The sequence below is a fragment of the Equus caballus genome, chromosome 28 (assembly GCF_041296265.1).
Source record: "Equus caballus isolate H_3958 breed thoroughbred chromosome 28, TB-T2T, whole genome shotgun sequence".
Lineage (NCBI taxonomy): Eukaryota > Metazoa > Chordata > Mammalia > Perissodactyla > Equidae > Equus > Equus caballus.
Genome location: NC_091711.1, coordinates 39282179 through 39297108, shown reverse-complemented (window position 1 = coordinate 39297108; position 14930 = coordinate 39282179). Strand labels below are relative to the sequence as shown.

Sequence of the window (14930 nt, the reverse complement as noted above, 5' to 3'; positions counted from 1 at the left end):
ACGGTTCCCCTGAAGCCCTGAGCAGAGTGGCTGGCCTATAGGGAAGCACTTGTCATCGTGCATCTACTGGGGGACTTCCGAGTTCCTGTGAGCCATCATCGGAGAGAGCTCAGGCCACGAGCCCCGACCTGGCCCCTGGAGGCCACCTCTTCTCTTCCTTCTGGGCACCCTCTGTCCAACCCTGGGACGGAGCATCTTCTCAAGCACCCCACCTGCAGGTGGATCCAGTGGGAGCGTCCCCACTGCACAGGTGAGGCTCGAGGTTCGCGCAGGTGAGTGGCGTGCCTGAGGCCGTGCAGGTGGGAGGTGCTGGAGCTCAGGCTGGAACCGGTCAGTGCTCTTTCTACATCACCGTGTGTCTCCACCCTTGGGCGCCTCCCGTCACAGTGCCACCTGGACACAGGGCCCAGGGGCCTCAGGGAAAGCTCCACCCATCCACTCCCGGGCCCAGCCCAAACCCAGGGACTGCTCCCTCCTCACCAGTCATGTGTCATTTGGGGCAAGGCCCTGCCTTCGGCTCTAGTCTCAAGGTCTGATAACTAACTTACACTCAGGTAGAAATGGCTGATAATACCTTCAGGGGCTACCTGCTCCTTTTAAGGGGATGTTTGGGGTAACCAGGAAGAAAAAGAGCTCATGGCGGGGCTCAGGCGCCTTGCCAGGAACGTCTGGAGGACACCTGTGTGTGTTGTCAGGAAGGTGACAGACTTCCCACGCGCAGACAGAATGGTCTCGTGGAAACGGCACAGGGCACTGCTATGGCTGGGTCGTCAATGCCTGGGGACCTTGGGTGAGTCACTTCGTTTCCCTAGGCCTTCATTTGCTGACCTGTAACCCGGCATTGTTCCTACCTCAGCTTCCACTGGGAGGATTACATGAGACAACCTTTATCAGGTGGCCTCTCCTCCCCAGTGGCCCTGCAGGCTGCTCTGAGCTGAGCCCGACCAGGGCAATGTCACCCCAGGTTACAAAGTATGCAGGTCCCTTCCTGGGATCGCACCATGTGCCACCATCTGTGCCACCTCCCAAAGGACTGCCTGGGGTCAGAGTGCCTGGCAGTGCCTGCTTCTGGAAGCTTTCCTTGATGCCAGCCTGAGTTCCCAGCCCTGGAGGAGGCAGTGAGGGCTGTGTAGAGAGCACTGGGCTGGGAGTCAGGGGCCGGGCTCTGGTCCTGGCTTTGCCACTGACTCGCTGTGTGACCTGGACCATTCCCTGTCCCTCTCTGGGCCTGAAAAATGAGAGTGAGATGTAAGGATGTGTAAAGGCCCTTCCCACGCTAGCTTGATAGCTGTCCTCTGGATCCCTGAGCAGCCCTACCTGTCCCCTTGGATATGGTAATGCAGCACATCCCGCTGGAGGTGTTCCTGCAGCGTCGGTGAGATGTGCTGTTTTTCCTCCTGCATCACTAAGTTCTTGGAGGGAAGGCGCGTCCTTGTTCTGCCTTCGGCCCCTGAGCTCTACACATTGTGCTCCATGAAGACCTGCTGATCAATTCCCCAGTTCTGCTCAGAAGACCACTTTTCTTTCAAGGTGCCACTTCCTCCAGGAAGTCTTCCCAGATGCCACCACCTCTCTACAGACACACATATAGAATTCCCTCCCACCCCCACACTTCTCCCCTTGCTCTTGTAAGCCCTCCCTTTCAGACTTGTGGGGAAGTCTTCCTTGTTCCTAGCACCGTGCCTGGCCCACCCAATAAATGGGGGTTGAATTCACTTGAATTACAGTCTAAGGGGAGAGACGAGAGAGAGAGATATGAAAGGGGCACCAGAGTCTGCAGAGACGGAGGCCACAGCTGGAAGGGGCTCTTCCCCAGGAAGGCCTGCAGATGGCAAACAGCTGGCCAGGGGTGGCTGTGACTCATCTGACCCCTGCAGGCCGGGGAATGCTGAGACAGGAGTCCAAGGCCAAAAGGAATTTTGGTAAGGATAACACAAGCCCTGGAGTATTTCTAGAATGCAGGAGGTTAAGGGTGCGGGAGCTGGATCAGGGCAAACTGCCTGATGATGTTCCTTATTCACTTACTTTTTTGGTCTGGATAAAATATTCATATGGTACAAAATTTAGAAGGTGCAAAGGAGGCACAGTGAAAAGTCTCCACACCGGGCCCCTCCATGCCTGCCCCCCAGGCCCTTCCCCAGAAGCTGCCTGTGTTTCCAGTTGCTTCTGCATACATCCTTCCTGTATTCTTTTCTCCTTTTTTTTTTCTGATGAGGAAGATTGGCCCTGAGCTAACATCTGTGCTAAGCTAATCTTCCTCCACTGTACATGTGGGACACTGCCACAGCCTGGCTTTATGAGTGGTGTGTAGGTCTGCGCCCAGGATCCAAACCCGGGGCTGCTGAAGCAGAGCGTGCAAACTTAACCACTATGCCACCGGGCAGCACCCCTTTTCTCCTTTTTTGATGCAGGGAAGCATGTCATCCCCACTGTTCCTCCCTTTGCTTTCTCCCTTGACACATCTCTGAGAGCATTTCACATGAGCACATAGAGAGCTTCCTCATGGGTTTTCTTTGGCTATATTTAGAATTGTCAGATAAAATACAGGACACCCAGCTAAATCTGAATTATTTGAACTTCAGAAAAAGAACAAATAATTTTTTACTTTCATTTATTTATTTATTTAAGATTTTATTTTTCCTTTTTCTCCCCAAAGCCCCCACGTACATAGTTGTATATTTTCAGTTGTGGGTCCTTCTAGTTGTGGTATGTGGGATGCCACCCCAACATGGCCTGATGAGCGGTGCCATGTCTGCACCCAGGATCCGAACTGGCAAAACCCTGGGCCACCAAAGCAGAGCGTGCGAACTTAATCACTCGGCCATGGGCCGGGCCCAGAACAAATAATTTTTTAGTATAAGTTTACCCCATACAATATTTGGGACATACTTATACTAAAAAAACCCTCTTCTTTATCAGAAATTTGAACTTAACTGAGCATACTTAAATCTGGCCCTCCTCACCATACTGCATGGGAACTCCTTCTGATTAGGTCTTTGGGGGCCTCAGGAATCGGGCACCTGGACCTGGCAGGCATCTGTTCCCCGGCCTTATTCTGAATTGGACTCTACACGCACCAGGGTTTGGGCCCGGTGCTGGATTTCCATCTCCAGACCTCAGTTACTGCGATAAGAAATGAAAGGCTCCTAAGAGTCATCCAGTCCACCTGCCTTGTTTGAGGCCCAGAGAGGGGAATGACTCACGCAAGATCACACAGCAAGTCGGAGCAGAGCTGGGGCTAGGCCCTGGGTCTCCTGTCTCCCAGCCAGTTTTTCCCATGCTGCTAAGTATAATATGCTCATGAGGTTCAAGAGCAGCTGCTCTAAGACTAAGCTTTTGGAACACACACACAGACACTGGGGAAGCCAGGAGCAAAGGGCTCCAAGTTCTCTTGTGGGGAGCAGCTAGCCCACAGAACACCTGTGCCCTGGCTCCTCAGTCAGGGGGTATTCAGCCCCAGGTCTGAACCCCAGAAGGCCCCACTAATGGTAATAATAATAATATAATAACAATAACAGCTACCACTGTCAGGTGCATATACTTGTTTGGTGCTTTACGTAATGCCCCTTTTGAGCCTCCCAGGGGTCCTGCAAGATGAGTGTGACAAGTCCCATTTCCCCTAGCTGGACACTGAGGCTCAGAAAAGATAAACAATGTCATCATTTGCCAAGATCCCCCAACTATGATGTGGCAGTGCTGGCATTTTAACCCAGAGATGTTTGACCCCAAGGCTCAACTCTTTCCACTGGGCGTATTACACTTGTCAATGTGTTTGTGCCATTGTTTAGGTAAGAAAACTGGTGCTTGTGACAAGCCCTTTCCCTGAGACCACTTTAGTTTTACAAGGGCCCAAAGCAGGAACAAACTCCAGGTCACTGTGGCCCACGGGATGAGGGCAACCCTCACCAGTCCCTCGCTTGACCTTTGACGCACGTCATGACCCTGCCCCAGCCCATTTCTCCAGTGCATCTCCTGCTGTTCTGGCGACCTCCCCAATACATCACTCCACTCCCTTGCCTCCAAACCTCCACACTTTGACACTTTGGGTTGTAGGGGAGGAAGAAAATTCCTCTACCCTCTAGGTTCTTCTGGCTGGTTTAGGAATTAGATTGACATGAGACAGAATAACAGGAGAAAATCAAGCAAAGTTTAATAATATGTATACATGGGAGAAACCCAGGAAGTCTGAGTAACTCACTCAGAATGGCCAAAGCTGCCACTTTAAATACCATCTCCAGCTAAAGACAAAGGAGGACGTTGGGGGTAGTGGTTTGGGACTTCAAAGGGGAGGAAGGCAGTTCACATGGAAATGGAAAAGTAAATGTTTGGTAGACAGAATTTTGATAAGAGTGGGCTTAGCAAGGACCCTCACAGTCTATCGATAGCCAGAGTTATTTATGGTGATGGCCTGTCCTGGGGACAAGCATTCTATCTTAAATTCTTTTAGGCAGTTGGGGGAAGGTCAAAGTTTCTTTAAGAGTCTCTTGTCCTTAACCAAAGAGACACATTTTGGGGTGGCCAATTCTGACCCCTCCCCACCCCCCAGTTCTGCCTTTGAAACTTTAAGAAGTTTCATAGTCCAAAGGTGAGTTGGTAGATTGTTTCATCTCACTGAACACATTTCTTAGTCCTGATAATAGATCAGTGCAATTAAATTTATTTCAGGAGGTGGTGATGCAGGTAGGCTCCCACCTACCTGCCTGTAGTTAGGCCTGTATTGTGTAAGCAAGCAATCAGGTATTTAATAAGAAACATTTTTATAGGAATAAAAAGAAAAACAAGGTTAATGGTTAGAGCAAATTATAAACCAGTTTCTGAGTCCAGGGGACAGCCAGTGAAGAAGATTTCTAGATGTTAGGGTCAAAGCATCTTTTGTAGTTTGAAATGTCTCTGATGATGTCATCAGATGTTCAGGTGCCCTTTTGAGAGGTTTACTCAGCAACAGGCATGCTATCGTGGTGATCTCGCTTAAGTTTATATCAAGTTATCCAGCTTCAGTCTGCAAGGCTTCAGGAGCAGGCGTGGTTTCAGTCCTTAATGATTTCAAATGAAAATGATGGAAAAAATTGAAAATGTTAGTTTGTAGCCAGATATTTCAGGAGACTAGAAGAATTCAGCATCCAGTCCAGTTTACAGGTAGGAAACAAAACCTCAAAGACAACTAACAGAATTGGAATCTAATATGTATAATTTTTCTCTCTAAAATAACCCTCATTTTGGGGCTGGCCCCGTGGCCGAGTGGTTAAGTTCGCGCGCTCCGCTGCAGGCGGCCCAGTGTTTCGTTGGTTCGAATCCTGGGCGCGGACATGGCACTGCTCATCAGACCACGCTGAGGCAGCGTCTCACATGTCACAACTAGAAGAACCCACAACGAAGAATACACAACTATGTACCGGGGGGCTTTGGGGAGAAAAAGGAAAAAATAAAATCTTTAAAAAAAAAAATAAAATAAAATAAAATAAAATAACCCTCATTTTTACCAAATATAGCCAAATTAAGACTAATTGCTTTGTAAAGTAAGTCTAGTTTCAGTAAACTTGGCCCAATTATTTACTTTAATACAGCAAGAATAGCCATTGATCATATAGCTCTTTTAAATCTGCTTTGCTGGAACTTTTCATCAGGAATCTCAGATTGAACTTTAAAGGCCTCTTGAGGCCAGGCTAAGCCAAGGACTTGTCATCAGACAAGGCCTGTAATACCTATAGATTTGGGTGACTTCTTCTCTTCTTTTGAGGTTCCCCAAAGTATTTTGAGGTTCCTTGCACCTGCTAGAGAAGTGACCTGCTTTACTCACCTGGTAAGGTTGCTGGGAAACCTGTAAGTCAGGTACCAGGCCAATATTTTCAAGTGGCTTTATTTCATGAAGTCCAATCTTTGTTTTTCAAAAGCTGTCAGGTCATATCTGAGTCTATATATTTTTCTCAAATATGACATTCCAGTCAAAGTAATATAATCAATGTTCGGTAATATAATCAATATTTCCAATTTTGTCCTGTTAGAAGGTTAACAGATTCTTATTGAACTTATGTAAATAACTATAGTGCCATGAAAATACAATGATCACTCACTAAGAGTTTTCAAATTCTGGAAGGATCAGGTAGGGAGAAAAATATAAATATCTCAAATCTGCTTACAAAAGTATAATTTACCAAATTGCTATAAGTCATAGTTAGCTTGAGAGAAAAAAGAAAAAGGTTTCCTGAAATCTGAAAAGACAAAACTTTTTTTTTTAAAGATTGCACCTGAGTTAACAACTGTTGCCAATCTTTTTTTTTCTGCTTTATCTCCCCAAACCCCCTGTACATAGCTGTATATTTTTAGTTGTAGGTCCTTCTAGCTGTGGCATGTGGGATGCCACCTCAATGTGGCCTGACAAGTGGTGCCATGTCCGTGCCTAGGATTCGAACCAGTGAAACCCTGGGCCACCACAGCAGAGCGTGTGAACTTAACCACTCAGCCATGGGGCCGACCCCCAAAACATTTTTATAAATCAGCCTATCTCAAAAGAAAAGTCATAAAAATTATAATCATCCTCCTCAGTTCATTAATTCCCATGCAATCAACTCTTGATCTTGATCTTCCATTAGCAGTTTCATGAAGTCATCAGTTTCTCCATTAGAGTTCTGTAATTTTTAACCTAGTTCAGTTTTATCATCTGAAAGTTTATCAGAAACCCGTATTCCACAGGAAGTGTCAGGGTCCTTTCCATGAAACTCTCTAAAGATGAAACATATTTTCAAAAGCAGAGTACAACAATAACTGTCTGTAATTGACAAAAGATCTAAAAATGGCAATTGACAAAAAAACTTGGTTATTTCTGTGACATACAACATTTCAAGATAATAACTAGAATTATGACCGACAGTCAGGACAGATCAGGAACTTTAGGAATGTTATATACTTTTTAAAAAACACTTATTATATCAATAGTATTTACCAACATAATATCACAGATCCCTATGAAACAATGTTTAGTTATCCATTTAACCATGGTGACAATTAAAGATTTTCAGGTGAATGCAGAGAATTAAATAGCTATAAGAAAAACCTTAGTACCTGTGATTAAAGACCTGATAAAAACAACACAGGAAATTTATTTTGATAAAACATATAATTTCTTTACCAAGAACAGATTAAAAGTTTAAGAAAATTATCCTTTTAAAAGAGGGGAAAAAACAAATTCTAATTTTGCACTAGCTTAATTTTGATATTAAAACTTACTTAATTAAATTCATTTCAATCTTAGCCAACTTGACTATGTACAAAACTCTTTTTTTTTTTTTCAGAATTTCTCTTTACAAACCTTCTATAACTTTCTTTTTACATTCAGATTTGTCCCATGCCTTCTTTTTTTCCTTCTAGCACTTTAGGACAAATTTATCTTTCTTAATAAAAAAAATTTTTTTACTGAAAACATACATTTTACATCTTACTTTCCTTGAATACAAATATATTACATATATTAATTAGAATTCTTAACCCTTATGGACTTTAATTTTAGTGAAAACTAAGAAGCAAGCAATCATAAACTACCTTTTACATTAGCATTCTGTGGCTCAGTAAGTTTATAAACATTTTCATAATTTCTAGAAACATGCTACTTCATTGTACAATCTTTTAATAAAATACAAGACATGTATTTACGAATGGACCCAAACAATTTTTGGTTCTCTGTAATAAGACAAAAGTAGGTAAACTTAGACAGGTTTAGCAATTAATGTTTTAGTATTTTATCTTATTTGGAAATGATCTAGATACTTAGTGAATTTTTATCATTTAATTTATCCTAGCAAAACTTCAGGGTTTCAAGTTACCCAAGAGATTTTGGAAGCTATTTTAAGTACACATGTCATAAACTATAATTATTCCTAAAAGTTTATCTATCAACTCTTATCTCACTTATATTTAAATCGCTTGCTCCCAACAATTATGTTTAGCTTACCCACGAAAACTTCATGAGACATTATACAAAATTAGCTATCATTTTAAGTTATTATTTTTGCTGACAGAGATCACATGAGCTCATTTGACTAGTAAACCTGGGCTGTATGTCTGCATCATATCCAGTATTGGTAATCTTGAGGACGTGTCTATTTTAATCAAACCAACAAACTTAAACAAGCTTTCATTTACTAAAGATTATTTCATATCATGTTAACTTGAAAGACATTTGGGTTAATTTCTTTTACATTTAGAAATAGTTTATGTAAGAGCTTACTTTAAGACAGTGAAGTACAGCTCTTAATTTTGGTCATGTCATCCAGAGGTAAAAAGTCCCACATATATCACATACATATAGACACACATACACAAAGACTCTACACCTGTTGTTTTAACACTTTAGGACAATGTACCACGCCTTTAAAAGTCTGCACAAAGCATTTAACAAAGGCCCTCTTTGTAAGTGTACAATTTAACCCTAGACCAATTTACCTTGGTGGGGGGGGAGGGCGTAATTTTACTACCTTTTTTATTTTTTGGAACCGGATATTAGCCTCCAGTTTTTGTCTAATATGGTGTGGGGGCTCAGGAAACTCTATTGACTTCCCTTCAGTATGTTTAATTAACACTGTCTGAAGCACAGATTTATACGCTGTCTTACAATCAGGCTGGGGACACAGTGAGACGCAACGTCTGTCCCCACGACACAATATAATATAATCAGGCAAAAAGAGATGCCATCACTTCACATAAAGCCCATAAATATATCAGTTTTTCCACAAAATTTCACCTGAATTCCATCAGCTCTTCTACCTCTAATCATAGTTTCCTTTAGGATTTTATCAATAGGCCTTGGTCTTATAATATTGGATAGGAGAAGCATTCCCAGTCAGCCATTTGAAGACAGACTCAGGCAAAGTTGATACAACCTCTTTATATAAAATTAGCTCAAATATTTTAACCTTTATAATCGTATCAAAACTTTTACATTTTCTCAATTTAATTGCAGCCTGAGGCAGGGTCTTAAGGCTAGTCATTATTTTTTTGTATTTTCTTTTTAATTTGGTCTTTTCATAGGTACCAATAAAACAATTATGAAGAGAGCTCTCAAAAATCTTTTTTGGGGGGCAAGCCCCAAGGTCAAGTGGTTGGGTTCGTGCACTCCCCTTCTGTGGCCCGGGGTTTTGTCAGTTCAGATCCTGGGCGCGGGCATGGCGCCGCTCATCGGGCCATGCTGAGGCAGTGTCCCACACAGCACAACCAGAGTCACTCACAACTAGGATATACAACTATGTACTGGGGGGCTTTGGGGAGAAGGAGGAGAGAAAAAAAATTTTCTTCCAATTTAGAGGTTTTTCCAACTTAAATGATCCATCATCTGGCCACACTGATGAGTCGGATCTTAATAGCGATTCAAACTAATAAGCCTTTTACAGCTTAACCATGGACACAAGAGACATCCCCAAAAGAGAGTACAGAAGAAGCAGCCCTCACAAGATCCAGAAAGTTCACTCCCAAAAATAGTCTAAGAAAGCAAAGGCCTTGGGCGGGGGTGGGGGGGGGGGGGCAGTTTCAAAGTTTCTTTCAGAGTTTCTTGTCCTTAACCAAAGAGACACATTTTGGGGTGGCCAATTCTGATCCCCCACAGGGCCAAGTGGAAAATGTCAGGGAGAAGAACTATGTCCAAATATTGGCTCAGTTACCTGCTGTGTGATCTTGGGCAAGTCACTTCACCTCTCTGACTCTGCCTTTCTTCAGCTGTAAAGTGAAAGGCCTACGTTTCAGCCCAGGACCTGCCTGCCACCCTGTAGACTAGTTAATGTGTGTTATTGGAAGGAAGGAAGGAAAGGGAGTATTTATTGTGCTCCCACCACGTGCCAGGTCCTGTGGGGGACACTGGGTACACTGTGGTAAACAGGCAGGCAGTCGCTGCTTTCCTGGAGATTTTTCTCGAAGGGCTGCGGAAGTGGTTAACGGCAGCAGGAGGTTGAGTAACTGGGGCTTTGTAACTGCGGGCAGGATTTCTCCTGAGCCGCTGGCCGTCAGCCAGGGAGGAGGAGGAGACACCCCATCATGACAGAGGAGCAAAGGAGACGCCCTCGTTCACTCAGCTGTAAGCAGTCGGAGCCTGGATTCCAACCCAGGGTCTGCTTTTACAGGCCGCCCGGGTCCTCTCTTGAGTCCCCAGCACTTTAGCAGCTGAAGGAAGCTCGAGAAAGCAAGACGGGGGGCCTTCGAGAAGGCAGGTGGCAGGGGAGGCCTTTATAGGCCCCACCCACTCGGCCCTCGGCAGCGCCCCACCCTCGGGAGTGCCCCTGGGCAGGGCCAGCCTGGCTGGGCCTCTCTCCTCCCAGGTCTGCAGGATGGATGACTGAGCAGAGGCACCCCAGTCTTTCTATTCCAGACCAAACTCTCGGCCCCACCAGCGCTTCTCAAGCCACCCCAACCCCTAACTGTGAGAGGAGCTGGTGGGACCCGGAGCGGGTAGGACTGGACAGAGGCGGGGGGGCGGGTCCAGGAACTGAAGCGGAGGCCCACTCAACAGCTCCTTCAGGTCATCCTGGTTTTCTTAAGAAACCTTGGGAATCTTGCCTCCCACTCCCTAGGAGATCTGTGTTTGTTTTAATAGCACACAATTCCCTCCCCTCCTGCCATAAAGGGTCGGAGTAGTCTGACTGCAGAGGGTACCATTTCTGCCCTGGCTTCCCTCACCCCCTAACACGGCAGCGGTCCCCGCAGACCCCGGGCGAAGGGTCCCCAGGAGTAGAGGCCCCACAAGACGCTCTCCTCCTGTCTTCCCTTCCTCGCTTCTCATATCTCACGTCCCACCACGTCACCCAAGTCCTTTGAACCTCGCCTCCATTATGTCGCTTGTCTCTGTATCACCATCACCTATTTCTGAGGCTGCCTCGGTTGTGCCCCAGCCCTCAGGACAGGCCTAACCCCTAGATGGATCATGCTTGGGAAAGTGAGAGGATGAATGAATGTGGAAAGATGGTGGCCCCTCCAGGCCCGCGGTCGGCGGAAAGGCCGCCCAAAGGTATTGGCCTCCCTATCTCTGAAATCTGTGAATACGTCACTTTAAATGGCAAAAGGAAGTTTGCAGGTGTGATCAAGGCTCTGGAAATGGAAGAAATTCCGCCTGCGGACAGCAGCTGCAGCCTGTGCTTGAGAGGTCCACCCAGGCGCCCTTCCCAGTGGCCTGCCTCACAGATCTCAGGCTGGCCTAGCCAGCTCCCACTGTGGCATAAGCCATTTCCTTACAATCAGTCAATCATTCAAAATATATGTATCCTACTGGTTCTGTTTCTCTGGGTGAACCCTGAATGAGACAGGAGCCAAGGGAAATTGGCCTCTGGGGCCTGTATTTGGGAGACCACTCAGAATGGGGTTGTGGTGGGCAGAGGAGAGCCAGCCCAGGAATAGCTAGAAGGTCTGTGCCCCTCATCTGGGGTCTGTGTTGGGCCCAGGTGCCCAGGGAGGCTGGTCAACTGACCTTGGCCGTGGGCGGGGCAGAGCGGAGCTGGAGTGCTGGCCCAGCTGCAGCTGAGCAAACACAGGTGTGGGGGATAGGAGGCAGCGGAGCTGGGGGATGGCCCAGGGGGAGGGGTGGGGGATAGCCTAGAGCGCTGGATGCAGGGAGGTCTCTGGGGGAGAGAGAGGGCCTCGAGGTGCTGGAAAAGCCAGGCCAAGCTATGTCAAATCCTGCCCATCTGACTGGCTGTGCGGCTGGGCTGGGCCCTGGGGACACAGCGGAAGATAAGGAGTAGCTCTCGCCCTGTGGGCATCCTTTTCCCCTCTACAGGGTGCCTAGTAAGAGCAGCACCTGGCACGTAATAGTTACTGAACAAAATACCTGAGACCAGGGCCGGCCAATAGGGGCCCTCCAATGAGGCGTTTGACAAAGAAGATCTGGGAAGAGAGAAAAGGGTGGCGTAGCGGAGGCAAGGGAGTAGGCAGCTGGGATGAGAAGGCACCTGGGCTGGGCCGTGAGGAGCCTAGAGGGGGAGGACGAGCCGGCCCCCATCCCTCGCCCACACCCCTCGGGGTCTGGGAGCCAGCACTGTGGTGTGGGAGGGAGAGTTCTGTTCCTGCCACCCCACCATCCATCCACCCGAGGAGAACTTCCCTTTCTAAGGGCAGGCTCCTCCTCCCCCCCAGGGTAATCACAGCCAGGGTCTCCGCCCCCATGCCCCAGACCTCACGTTTCCCCTCAGACCTCTCCTGGGCTGTGGTTTTAGCAAACAATTTGGATGCTTCTGGGGCTTGGGAGGGTAGGCCTGGCCCCGTCCTGTCCTTCGTGGTGGTAAGAAATGCTCTGCATTCCTGAGTGAGGAGGCCAGCGGCCGTGCTTCTTGCTCAGCACAGGGGCAACCCCAGAAGAGCAAAGTTAAGTCTGAACCCAGACTCCCCTCCAGGCTCCCCTGTTCCTTCGGCCATCAGTGCCCACCGGGTGTGCTGTCAGTCTGCCCCTCAAGTCTGCACAGGGCCACCTGGGAGCTGGGGGCTGAGGCCTGACCCCTTCAGGCCCTGGGAAAGGAGGCCCCTAGAGTGTCAGGGAGCAAGTTCCTGGAGCTTCCTGCCCAGAGGCTGGGCTTCTGTCCTCAGAGCTGCCTGGAGGAGGGCCCCGCCTGGTTCCTGTGAGTCTCTGCATGATGCCCAGCCCAGCCTGGCACTGAGGAGGCTCTCCATTCAAGGTTACTGAGTAGGTGAATGAGGGCAAGGCAGGGGAGTGAGAGGTGGGGTCTCAGAGAAGGCCTCTGTGACGGGCCGCACGTGTATGCGGCCCTTGGCATGGGTGAAGTAAATAGCTTGGAGAGTGTGTCCTGGGGGCCAGACCCTGCTGTAGGCCAGCGAGGCGGACTCGTAGTCACTCCTCATACAACCCTGCAATTGTGCTATCATCACATACCCATATCAGAGATGAGAGGGCTGAAGCCCAGAGAGGGTAAGTAACTGGTCCAAGGGCGCACAGCAAATAAGTGCAGGGGCTGGTATTGAGACTTCAGAGTCCCTCCTTTTCAGTAGGAGGCACACGGCCTTTGGGGAGGGAGGAAAAGTAGAGGCCTGGAAGGGGGAGTGACCGTGGATGCTGAGGAGAACACGCGCCACCTCCCAAGGCTGAGGGGCTGCAGGTGGTGGGCAAGGGGCGGGGCCCAGGACAACATGAGGGCCTTGAAGGCCACGGTGAGGAGTTTCCAGTTTCACATGTCCCGACTACTGAGCTTCCAGGTCAGGTGTTCTTTGGAGAAGCAGTTGACTGCTGATAGATACAGTGAGAAGCACAGGATGTACTGACCTCCGAAGGCACGCTGGTGGGGAGGTTGTGGGATGACCCGTGGCAGGCTGGGGCTCGGGGGCTCGGGCCTGCTCCGAGAGGGAGAGTGGATTGCTCGGCTGACCCTGAAGTGGGCTGGGGCAGGCGGAGGAGCAGCAGACATCTTGGCCAGGGGGCAGGGGGTCCTGGTCCCAGAACCCCGCTCTGCAACTGTCCATGTCACCTGACCTCCCTGAGCCTCAGGTAGCAATAGCCCCGGGCACCTGGACCGTCACTGGGTCAATATGGCAGTGATTCATCCTGGGCAACACTGGTCACCGCCGTCCGCATTCTGCTCCTGGCAGTGATGAAGATGAGCTCTTACAGCTGAATGGCTCTTTACGACCTGCAAAGGCCCTGTCTACCTAATCTGATTTGAGCCTCGCACAAACCCAGAAGCCGCAGTCTTTATCATCCCCTTCAAAGCCGAAGGAACCAAGGCACTGAGTGCAGAAGCCCCTTCTCCAGATTCCTCCGTCACGGGAGCAACCGAGGACGCCAACCTTGGTCTTTGGGTCCCTGTTCAGTGCTCTTTACCTCCCTCTCGAAAGAATACATTCGCAAGCATCCGGCGCCATCCATCTTGCTGTCTTATACCCGCATCCTGACAATAAAAATAATGACAACAGCTGTTTTTATTGAGTTCTGACCATGCCAGGCACCTGCTCGTGCTTACAAACATCATCTAACTTGTTCCTCGCAGCAATTCTAGGTGTGAAATGGTTAATATCATTATTCCCATTTCACAGATGAGAAAGCAGAGGCTCACTTTGCTCCGACCGCCACCCAGGGAGCAGAGGAGCTGCATTTTCAGCCTAAAACCAGCCCTTTCCGGGTCCTCATCAGCTACGAGGAGACCATTGCTCTCGTCCCCCTCACCCCGTCTCCCCGCTGTGCTCCTCTCTGCATTGGGGTATGTCGTCTCCCCCATCCCCCCCAACAGATGATAAATTCCTCGGGAGGAGGAACCCACATCTTAATCCTCCGAGAATCCCTCCAGAGTGCTCAGCATTTGGCTTGGCATGTGGGGAGGGCTCCGCAAATGTGATCAATGAATGGAATAACTTCTCACTCTCTGCAGCCTCTTGGGGGTCTCAAAGGATTGTGATGAGGTGGGAAGAGGTGGGCCGTGGGGTCAGATAGACCTGGATTCGGATTTCAGCTCCACTATTGGATGTCAGTGTGATCCTGACCTCAATCTCACCTTTAAAATGGGGTGAACACCACTAACCCCCCAGGGTTGTTGAGGAGACCAAAATGGGATGGGACTTGTAAAATCTTCTCCCTTCACTGGATGTGCCAGACAGGAAAATGGCCCCCCAGAGATGGCCACGTTAATCCCTGGAAACTGTGAACAGTCAGGTTACGTGGCAAAGAGGAAATAAAGCTGCAGGGGGAAATAAGGTTGCTGATTGGTTGACCTTAAAGTAGGGAGAGCAGCACAATGTGGTGACTGTCATTAACAAGACTGGATTGTATATTTGAAAGTTGCTAAGACGGTAGATCTAAAAAGCTCTCATCACAAGAAAAGAATTGTATAACTATGTGACGTGATGGGTGTTACCTAGACATATTGTGGCCATCATTTTGCAATGTATACATCTCTCAAATCATTATGTTATACACTCGAAACTAATACAATGTTGTATATCAATTACATCTTATATAA

The 14930-nt window shown here is 48.1% G+C and overlaps 1 long non-coding RNA gene across 1 annotated transcript; it reads left to right on the top strand.

Moving 5' to 3' along the window:
* Window positions 1-481: 481 nt before the first annotated feature.
* On the top strand, window positions 482-13892 carry LOC111771037 (uncharacterized). Its single transcript, XR_002804600.2, has 2 exons — window positions 482-790; window positions 13567-13892. It is a non-coding gene; the product is annotated as an uncharacterized lncRNA (long non-coding RNA).
* The last annotated feature ends 1038 nt before the right edge of the window (window positions 13893-14930 follow it).